Below are 12,304 nucleotides of genomic sequence, written 5' to 3'. Positions count from 1 at the left end.
TTATTCCGTACAGAAGTGATGTCGCGACTCACCAGGTCCTGTGTCATGACATCGAGGGTAGTATGTTAAACTTCATGGCATCTTCAAGCAAGGGTGAAGCCAAGAAAATTTTTTAGGAGGGGTCAAAATTGTAAAAATGCAATTTTACCATTTTAATAGACTTTATCTTTATAATTTTTAAAATATTAAATCAAATTTTTATCATTTTTATGGGGGAAAAGAGCAATTTTACCTTTACTAATTTAAAATTTTAAAAATTTCAAAGTGCCTAAATGGAAAATTTTCTATTTTAGAGGGGGTCGGAGGTCCCTGCCAGCCCCCCTAGTTTCACACCTGTCTTTAGGGGTATGTCGCGGCATCCTTAGGTTATGTCATGACATTTAAGGCAATCTTGGAATTCTTCTATTCTGCTCCATATGTTGCGACATCTAATGTTTTGTGTTGCAACCTAGTGACCAGTATCAAGTTACTGCACCTTCTAATGTTCTCCTGCACACTTCCAAAGTGTATTAGCTCACCCTTAGGCCTCATTCGGCCCCTAAGTTCAACAGAAGACTCAAATTACACGTTTTATTGAACTTACCTATATTTACGAAAATATAATTAAAACTTAACTAAAATGCTTATGTTCAAGCTCTTAAAGTGCGAAAACTAGTTTAATCTGCTACATCGAATTATGACAGATCAACTATCATTTCTTTTCAATTGCTGCCCCTACAATTGTAAGTTTTTTGGATTTTTCCCTCTATTTGGATCTTATTTGGATATTCCTAATTGAGTAATTAACGAAGACATTCATCCGACAACTCAGATCTGGGTAATGGGTAGTGCAAAGTGCAAACTTGTGCGAGATCTTACACTATTTCGCTTTGTTAATAATTTCTACTTTAGCCGATTACTTTAAATTCTAAATGGGGGTTTTTGTTACTGAATTTTGGGGATTAATTATGTTTAGGTGCTGATTTAAATGTCTCAGATCAGCAGTGACTATAGATCTCGTTCGTGCATATGTTTCGCATCAAATCAGTGTAAGTAGCCCAGTCGATTTGGATCTGAAAATTATTATGGTAATGCTGATTTGATTAAACCTTTAAGAGGGTATTTTAAGGATGATTTGGCAGCATTTTGACTTGATAAATATTGTATTTTAATTTAGGTTTAGTTTAAGTATAAAGGAGGAATAGCAGGTTTCGCAAATAGTGCTACAGTTGTGTGAAAATAATGTATGGGTTCTAACCTATATTATTTAATTGTTAAATAATATTTTTAATACTTAAAACAATGATTAAGCTTTCTGGTCATACTTAGTTAAATGGCTAAGTAAGTGATTTTAAGGTGGCCGAATCAAGTACGTTTCGAGTATTAGTTAAATGGCATGTTTGCAAAGTTGCATGAGTGATTGAATGTTTGAATGTCTAGTATTGGTATGAATATTTGCATGAGTGATATAATGCATGCTGGTTGTATGAGTAGCACGCATTAGAATTATGGCATATTGGAATGTTACCATATTGGTGGTGAAAATGAATGAAAGATAAGTGTTATTATCGAGCGGAAGTGAATGTTATTATAAGACCATGTAAAATATGCTATTGAAATGAGAATGTAATGGAAACATGATTTTGAAGGAAATTTGTATAACATATCGCATGTATATGGGGTGGGATTATGTGGATGAAAGAGGAGTTCCGTGGAGTAATAGCGGCATATTAAATCCACATAAATGTTGTTAGTGCACTGCACTAGGAGTAATGAGAAGAACGGAGATTATATCGAATTTATTTTGAATGTCAGTATATCTGCATTATGTATAACAGTGGTTTAACCACATTGAGTTTAGCTTGCAATGTATGGAGTTTGGCAGACGAGTTCTAGGGAACTCATGATGTGTGGCGGATGGTTGGGCTAGGAACTCATTATGCATTATGTTATGTCCATGACACTTTCAAATGGTAATGTTTATGCTATGTTTGTGTTACAATGTAACAACCCATTTTTGATGGTGTCGAAAATAGTGATTTTGATATCACAATTTAGATGAACGAGTCAATATTTTTTTATTTATTTAATTTTTATAGGGTTATATTAGGGTCGTATTAAAATTTGGTTAAGAAATTTTAATGTTTAGTTAGTTAATTAATTAAAAAGGACAAAATCGTAAAGATTGCAAAAGTGGGCTTCTATTAGTTAAATGGGTTAATGGTTATGGAAATGTAAAGTAATGAACTTAGATGGTAATTAAACTATATAAATGTGTAGTGGACATCTATGGACAAAGATTTGTTGTTTATTAATTAAATTATTAAGGTTAAAAAGGTAATTTAATAATAAATAACTTAACCAAATAAGAAATTAGCTATCATCATCTTCATTTTCCTTTTGTTTGCCAAAACCACCATTGTTAAGTGAAGAAACATTCGGCCAAGCTTGTCTTTGGTGCATGGTATGTTTTTTATCCCCTTTTTGTTTAATGATTTTTATGTTTTTGTGATCGTTTTAAATTAATTTAGCTAGCTCGGGGGTCAATTTATAAAATTGTTAACATTTTAAGGACTTACCATGAATGATGTGAATGTGTTTGAATTTGGTTGATAGAATATTAATCTTGGTATATGAATAATCTCATTTTGTTAAGTGATTTTTAGTGATTTTAATGTTTATTGATTAAATTGTTTAAATAGTAAAATTCAATGAATATTTGGTGAATTGGTGAAAGTTATGGGTTGTTTGTGAACCTATTAAAAATTAACAAGTATGGTTTTTTTTGTTAAAAGTGGTTAAGTTACAAGTCTCAGGTTTAAGTTCTAAATTGCACAAAAGTTAAAATGTTAGGGGTAATTTCATGAGTTCACGTCAAAATGGGTTATAGGTTTGAATTAGCTATTTTAAGCTATTTGAATTGTTTAATTGAGTTAAATTACTATTTAGATCAAGAAACAAATCAACCGGACTTGAATCGAGGAAAAGTTAAAGTGTCGGATTAGTCATCGACTTTACTTACAATCGTGTTAGTTGAGGTAAGTTCGTATAATGGTAAATTGGTTATTTTTTATTTCAAAATAGAGGGTTAATTAATATTATACCTTGAACAACTCATATTGAATATAAACTATTGACTAGTTGTTTTGGATGTAATTGTAATGGTTATTTAATTGTTGAATATATGTGAAAAATGTGAGATTTATGGTTATATTTATATGAATTGATATTATGGAAAGAAGTTAAAGAATTGATAAGGAAAAATGTCTCGTTTGGACATTGTGAATACTTAGGATACAAATGACATATCATTAGGGGTCATACGATTTTGAGTGCTGGTTTTGGATGTCTTACCGATGGTTAAAGTCTTGCATTTTTTGTAGATTCTCCACAGCTCGTGTGAGCAGCATCATGTAGCTTAACATCTTGACCCACAGTTCGTGTGAGTAGGCTCGTTTCACAGCTTGTGTGAGCATTACAGATATGGTTACAGTTACATGTACAAGCACACTTTGTGTGAGCATTCTCGAACATCCGATGATATTCTATTTGGTTCAATGGGTGATTAAAGTTTTAATTGAATGGATATGTATATGAAATGAGTTATGTTGTGGAAACATGAAATGAAAAATGTTGACATATGTATTTGAAATGAGAAGGGAGCAAATTGAGCTTTTGATGGATGAATCATATATTTAACTCCTTATTATGACATGTTTCAAGTTCAATTGATTTGGTATGCTTTTTAATACATTTACTAACTCTGTGAAGTGGTGTGAATAGGAAAGAAATGTATACATTTGGAAATGAATAATGCTTGAATCATTTAATCATGTATATATATTCGGTAGGTTTAAGTTTCTGTTATACGAGCTTACTAAGCATTAGTTGCTTATATAGTTGTTTTCTTTGTTTTGTAGATCATTGGAAAGCTCGACCGGTTGGAATTTTATCGGAGCACGATCACACTATCCTTCCATCATTTTGGTAGTTTTTGGTTACCTTGGTACAAGGTTATAAATGGCATGTAATAGGTGTTTTATACTAGCTTGTCAATATGGTGTGCTTTGGTCTTATTTGTATCTACTTGTATATATGGTTTGGTTTGGCTTGTAAATGTTTAAAATTGTATGGTTATGGTCATTTTGGTTATGCTTTTAAAGTGGAAAGTTATGGTCGTATAGTGATCTACCACGAATTACACTATTATTTACATTCTTTTTACACATAACTTTAGCTTGTTTAATAGCTAAACAAGACATCTTAGTATATATTTCGGTTTTCATACTTAAAGTAGCAATTTATGCCTTCTAGTGGTTTTTATTGCATTTTATAAATCTAAATAAGGTTACATGATCTTGTAGGTCAAGTTGGGAGCTAAAGATGCTTATTCGGGCCAAAAATGATGCATATGTCACGACAGCAACACATTCAACATTGAAGACAGAAGCCAAAAACAAGTTCTGAAGTGAAACTGCCCTCGATGTCGCGACGCAACCCTTCTATGTTGCAACATACCTCCTGTGGTTGGTTGCAACTATAAGGCCCTAAAAAAGGGCCTAGTAGTTTCGAGTAAGTTTACGAGGTTTCAAGTGATAATTGGGAATTAATTGGGTTAATTAGCGATTTATATTCTTAATTAGTTAGCTTAATTTCATCTAAAAATCGGTAAATAATATTCGAAAAAATAAAAATTTTTAAAAAAATTAATTTTATGGTTTTAAATAATTTTTGGGTAAAAATAAATATTTAGGGTTAAATTAGAATTTAAAAACAATTTAAAATGAGGGTTTAATTGGGTGATTTAAACCGAACCTGAGTGATCTATCCATGACTAGGATGAAGCTTGGGTGAAACTAAGTGAAGGTCTGAACCAACTAATGTTGAAGAATCAGCGGATGAGTTGTGGTTAGGGGTGAAATGCCACTCGAACCCAGAGCTAGCTGGTTCTCCCCGAAATGCATTGAGGCGCAGCAGTTGACTGGACATAATTAAATAGGACTAATTTGAAAAACAAGGGAAATGTGTAAGAGGTTTTATAGCAAATAAACCATATTTTCAGAATTTTGGAGTGACATGAGCAAATTGTAAAACAAGGGAAAATGGAGAGTGGCCAAATGGCAAATTCCCTAAATCTGAAAATCAGATGGGCATTTTCAGTTTTAAGAACTCTGCAACTACCTCACTTTTCACCCGAATTGGGAGCATTTGTTTTAAGAACTCTGCAACTACCTCACTTTTCACCCGAATTGGGAGCATTTTCTCTCATTTTTTTTACTTGTTTTCATAAATCAAATATCAGAGAATAGATCTAAACCTTTCTCTCCAAAAATTCTCTCTAAAATCTCTTGAAATAATTTTCAAAGTTGGGCAAAAAGTCATTTGAATTTCTTCAATTATTTTGATTCAAACTTCCAAATCAATGATTTGAGTTCAATTGAAGGTAATCATCATCTCTAAACTTGTTTTTAAGTTGATTTCAATCATTATTTGTTAATTAAACTGATTATAATGGATTTTCAACTTTAATTTCTTTTTTCATGAACTTGAGGATCAACAACGATAGATCTTTAATTTTGAGTTGGAATCCAAATATTAATGGATGTCTAAGCTCAAAATAGGTCTAATAAGAGGTTTTTAATCTTAAACCAAAAGATCAAACATGTTTTATGGATCAATTTTGAGAAATTCGAATTTGATCAAGAACATGGATGATTTTTTCGAAAAATATGATGAAATTCGAATTTGATCAAGAACATGGATTAAATGATGAAATTAACACTTAGAATACATGTTATTGGACTAGGAATGAAGATTGGAAGTGTTTTGAGGTGCTAAAAAGGGAGTTTAGTTGAGGAATTCCATATTTCGGCTTAGTTGTGCAACACCGGTAAAGTAGTTTAGAGCAATGATATAGATTTGTATACTTTATTAAATTTTGTGTTTCTTGTTGCTATTGTTAGTTTTTAATGCATACTTTGTCTTTGTTAAAGCTCCACATCAAGAGGAGGAACGTGCAAATCAGAATAAGCCCGAACTTGCTTGTTTGGACATTTTTTTTTTGCTTAAAGAGCTAAGTGTGGAGGTGAGTGATATTAAGAGAAATTTGGTAAATTGGCTTGATTATGTGTTACATGAAAGGTTTAATTGATGTTATTAATGACTTAATTGCATATTGGATGGTTGGCTTTGCAAAAATAGGTTTTATTTTATAAAAGAGCAAAATGACAATTGGTTTGGTAAGTTGTGTATTATGCTTTTAGAATGATTAAATTGTATGGAATAAATTGATATTTGGAGCATGAATTGCTGATTTATTGAACATTTGATGTTAAAATTATATTTTATTGATGTATGAATATTAGGAAAATGATATCTATGCTTAATTTTATTGATGTTAAAATTGCTTAGCAACATGCTTTTACTTGCATTTTCACATCCTAAATTAAGTGATTAAACAACAAATTTTATGCCTTGTATGTATGATTATATTGGCAACATTGCATGGTAAATCTATTGGATATAGTTGGCATACCATAAGATTTGTGAGTACTCACCATTATTTGTGATATTGTAAGCATATGGCTTTTGGTGGATTGATTTGTTTGGAGTAGATAAGGGAGTCTTGAGCTTGAGTCTCCATTCATTAGGTTATCTGAAGCACTATAAGGGAGCGTGTGGCTTCGGGCCGCTCAATTCGGAGGACTGTATTTGATTTGCGGCAGTTCAAAGATCCGTTTATCCAATGTATGATCATATGTTTACTTATTGCCATGGATGTATTATGCCAATATAATTGATTGATTGTGCCAATATAATTGAATGTTTGTGTTTTAAAAGATAGATTTTACATGCCATGGAAAAATTGATTCTTAATTCTTGAAATAGCATGTGATGTTATAGTGAACTGTTAACATGTTGTGACTTAAAATTTAATGCTTAATTGCTTTGATTTATGCATGATTGGGTGCAAATTACGTAATGTTTTTACTATCATTCACTAAGCTTTTTAAGCTCACACCCTCACATTTCGCGCAGAAAATTCCCGGGCATAAGGAGTCGAGAAGCGAGTGCAAGGGCGATCCAAGAATAAGGCTCGATAGTGGCTTAAGAAATTTACTTTAGAGATTATATAGGGGCATTGTGATGCTTTTGGGACTAGTGTTATTTTACTTGTAATGGACATTGGACATTAAATTTTGGACTTTAATTTTGGTGAATTTATAATTGCTTTAATACATGATTTTATGTCTATTTGATGTTTGATTTATGGTATGTTGATGAGTGTTCGTATAGTGGTTGATAACACGGTGTATGAAGCATGTAATTTATACTAGCAATGTTTAATTGAAGCTTACTATGAAGTGGGTTGCTTGCGGCTAAGGTATGTAGCTTGTATGAATTATTTGGTGTTTGCTAAGCGTGTAATTAGGTGTTAAATTTTGATTAATTGTTGCATATTTGTTGTAAATAAATTAAATTAGAGATGTGTGGATATTTATGGTAATTAATTGTAGCTATTTCAAGTTTAATGGTAAGTAAAATATGTAAAATCGGGTTTTTAAATGACACACGGGCTGGGGACACTGCCGTGTGGGTTTTTGGGGTTCAATTTTTGGTTTTTGTAATCTAGTATTCTAATTTGCTTAATTTATTATAAGTTAGTACTAAAACTTGATTAGATTAATTGAAGCCTTTAATGACAGGGACACTTGGTAATATTTTAGGATTAGACTTGTAACTGTTAGTATTTGGTAGAAACACTCTTAATTTTTAATTTGGAAAATGTACTAAAAGTTTGTAAAAGTTACGATTTAGTCTCTAATAATAAAACTTGAATTAGACATGGTAAATGAACTCGAATTAAGCTAAAAAATTTTAGGGTTTGACTAAAAAAAGGTCAGTAACTATTTAAAAATAAAATTGAGACAATTTAATCTTATGTGATAAAATGACCAAAATACCCTTAGGTTTAAATAATTAGAAAAAGTTTAAAAATGGTTCACAAATTGCTTCTACATTAATAAATGATAATTAATTAGTCATAAATGAGGTGTTATAAGTTTGGGGTGTATGTCGGGTGGTCGTCAGCTGGAGAGTTGTTTTGGTGGCTAATGTAACGCTTCGAATTCGGGTTGGTCTGTCCCGATCAAGTTTGAGTGTCAGAGCAACACCACAAGCCGGTGTTGCAACCAAGTTCCTACACAACCCAAAAACTCTAGCACGTTATAATTACGTTTTTTTAGGGAAATTAGGAGTATCTGTCCTAGCTGAACTCTAAGGACTTCAAGAATATTTTAGGCACTTTAATATTCCGAGTTTAACCTATATAAAGGCCATTATAATCAGTTTAACACACAATTTTTAGGGAGACAAAAATATACTTAGGGTTTTTATTTCATTCTTAGTTTCTACTTAGGGTATTTTATGTACTTGTAATCAGAATATCCTATTTCAAAGTGAGACTCTTGCAAGTGGAGATTGTTCCGGAGCCACGCTTTCATCGATAAATCCATAAGCATCTCTTTTCCTTTATTCTATTCTTTATATCACTTTCTTGAACATTGTTTAATTGAATATTTGTGTAAAGATTAGAATCAATTTATGCTTTATACATATCTCACATGTTTCAACTATTTTAAACTTATTAATTGATTGAAGGATATAGTTTCTTAGCAGATTAGCTTTTAGGAGAAGAAGAACTTAAGCCCAAGGCTTGACAATCCTAGGAAGTCATTTAGGTGGGAATTAACCTAAAATTGGTATAGTCTATCCGTGAACACTTTAACACAGAACTGGTTTGGACTGTGAGGTCGAAAGATAAATAGTTCCTGTTGACTCATTATTCTAGTGGACGTATCAAAAGATTCTGCTAGGGTATCAACTAGTTGATTGTTTAAAACCTTATATCAATAATTAATTAGGTAAAGCAATTGGATTTAGGCTAAAGGAACTTTCGTAGTCAAACAAGGGATAGGAGAAGCCGATGCATGAACTTAGGAGTAGATTTAGGTTTAATTCAATTTATTTAGTTTATTAATATTATTATCATCTTGCTTTCATATTAACACTACTAATTCGTGATTCAAGTCGATTAGTAATTATTTCCTGTAATTGGTTTGATAACAATCTTCCTTAAACTACAATCTCTTGGGTACGATTCTTGGAGTACTTACCTACTTCGTTGTAACTATATTACAACATGACCCGTATACTTGCAGACACCGCCTCAAATCTATATCTTTAGTTGCAGTATTCACACTTTGGATGTTATTATGTCTGGAGGTGGTTAAGTTGTTAGCGTCGTTGCCAAGGATTGTAGCGGTGATAATTGTTATTGAATCAATTACTTATGAATAACATTAGTCAAAAGACGAACATGCTAGATAGTGTACTAATTTTTTTCATTAATTGTATTATTTTCTTTTTCAAATTTTATTTACTTATTTATTGTTCACCTTATTGACTATACTATCTAATTATGGAAAATTTTGATGACAGGTGGTTTAATGATGAAAGGACCTATTGGGATGACGAATGGGACTACATAATAGGTTGGTCAAACGAAGCCACGAAGAACCAATGGAGTGATGATCAAGGGGTGTGAGGACAATGAGTACTCATACAAACCTCTTTATGAGTCATAAAACAAAGACAATTATATATCCAAACACTTAGATGAATCTCTTTGTGATCTGCATAAGATTCCTTCATGTGAAACTGCTGAGCTATCCAATTCCGAAAGATTATCAAACATGTCAGACATGATAAAACTGATGAGGAAAATACTCCAAGAGATATTTGAGGCATTACCTCCAATGGAAGAGGTCGTGCACGATATTCCCAACCTTGATCTAAATGACCCTTGTTTTATTGTTAATCACGCTAAATTAGACAATAATAGTCAACAAGAGTTTGGAATTGGAGATCATAGGGATGAATTGAATATGGCTGAAGCGATTTTCAATCCAATTGACATAGAAACAACCATAAAAGTAGATGCAACCACTGATGTAAAAATATAAGTAACCACTAAAATGGAGCTTAAACCGATTCCAAATGAAAGTGTAGAAGAGCCAATACACTTTTTGGCCATAACGGAGAAGGTGTCAGCCGAAGAGATCTATGAGTTCGACTCATTTTCATTCGACAAGGGCAATAAAGCTCGAGTGACCAAAACTTCACGCGACATGGAGGGGAGGAAGCTCGAGGTAATAATACCTTGAAAAATAATCCGGGGTTGACTCAGATTCGGTACTAAATGACTTGTAATGTGGATGTCGCGTTGGTCGAAAATAAGGCAACATCATTGGAATCGACCGAATGGGCTGGTTCATATATATCAACAAAGAAACAAACGTTGAATCAAAGTGTCGAGAACCAACTAGAAGTTCTTTTACAGTGGTGACACGGATCGTCCCAATTTTTAAAGAACTTCTATTTCCTACTTTAAATTTCGTTAGTTATTATTATTTTATTCATTTATTTTATTTTTATTAATATTATTTATTTCTATTTTTTTTCATAGTAAGGTAGATATCATGGAGTGGTAGAATTGAATCTTTTTTGAAGAAGTTAGAAACTGGGATCGATGTCGCAATATCGCACCCTAATGTTGCAACATCCTAGACAGAATGCACCTTGAAACATTGAAATCCCGAGTTCATCCAAATATTTTTAGACGTTCTGTCATCTATTATTGACACTTCTTCTTTTTATTTTTATTTTCTTTATATTATATCTCATATTGCTTGTCGTAGTATTTTTTAGTTACCTTTTCGTCCGCTTAGAGCACACAAATCCCAATATTATCATAACAACAAGGATCCAACCTACTCAAGGAAGTTTTCTTGTTTGCACTTTAACTATTTTTCGTTAAGGGCAATACATGTTCTAAAGTGTGCGGGAAATTGCATATGATTAGTCTGTGTGTTTTTGTTTTTGTGTTTACTTTACTTTAGTTGATTATTTATTTAAAAAAATTATTGTTTTGTTGCATGGTGCTTGGATTATATTAACTCTGTGAATAAATGTTGAAAATAATGAAACAATAATGAAGCATGTAATGATTTTTGTCAAGCATGAAATTTTTTATTGATATGAGATAATTTGATTGTTTTAAAGAGGAATTGATTAGGTTACTTAGTTAAATTGCATAAAAGATATGAATGCTTGAATTGATTATTAGTCATTCGATTTAATTCAAAGCATGAAAGAAATTGTGTATGGTGGGATGCTTAGGGATGACCTAAGGCATTATTTAAATAGCATGTTCTCAAATGACCATACTTTAATGCTATGAATATCTAGTCTTCTTATTTCATCATGATAACTCTTTTTTGATGAACCAATAAAATTGAACCTAATGGCCACACATAAAACTTGAACTTTTGCCTATCTTTGGTCCTTCAATACATTATGAAAGGCCATACATATTGAGGGTTTAGGTAGATACATTATGGTGATTTCAAAAAAAAAAAAAGAAGAGAAGAAACAATGTGATACAATAATTATGGGTCGAGCAAAAATATGCGAAAAAGAAAAAAAAATCTAGAAAAAGTCGAAAGTAAAAATGAGTGGAAAAAGTATCGAACAAAAGCACTTTGACTGAGAAAAGAGTAAAAAGTCAAGTGACAAAATAAAAAGTCACAAAAGTGAGAAAACATAGTAATCAGTGTACCAAAACTCGTTAAGTAGACAATAGTTGCTAGTATTATATTGTATCTTCCTACATGGAGAGATAAGGTAGGTGAGAGAGGGAGATAAAAGGCGGCGAGCTTGGATGGCACATTAAGGGGGAAGAGATGAAACAGTGTCCTGTGCCTAATTATTTCTAGTGTTTGAACCATTTTGAGCCATATTTTTCTTTGAACTCATACCGTCCTAAGTCTCAGAACGTTATAAGCCTAAAAGACCAATATGGCTTAAGCATTCTCTATGCATAATCTTCCGGAATTGCTAATAATTTTATTTAATGAATGTTTTTGATTCACATGATTGTGTTTGCTACATATTTGCTTGATTTATGTTAATGGTAATATTGTTAAACATTTGGTCATGGAAATTATTTCTAATTTGTTAGTGATGTAACTTTGTAAAACTAATCCTAATTTACTTTAAAAATTTTCAAGATTAAGTTACATGTACGATAAGAATTGTTATACATTTAATATTTGACAACCATGTTTATAGTAGTAATAAAATCCAAGGGACACATTCTTATTGCATGTTATGTGTCTAGACTTGGTTTGCTTGAGGACAAGCAAAAAGTTAAATGTGGGGGAGTTTAGGTGTGAGGTTCTTATTTACATCCATCTTCACTAAT

This window comes from Gossypium hirsutum, chromosome A08, assembly GCF_007990345.1.
Source record: "Gossypium hirsutum isolate 1008001.06 chromosome A08, Gossypium_hirsutum_v2.1, whole genome shotgun sequence".
Taxonomy (NCBI): Eukaryota; Viridiplantae; Streptophyta; class Magnoliopsida; order Malvales; family Malvaceae; genus Gossypium; species Gossypium hirsutum.
This window is presented reverse-complemented; position numbering follows the sequence as displayed.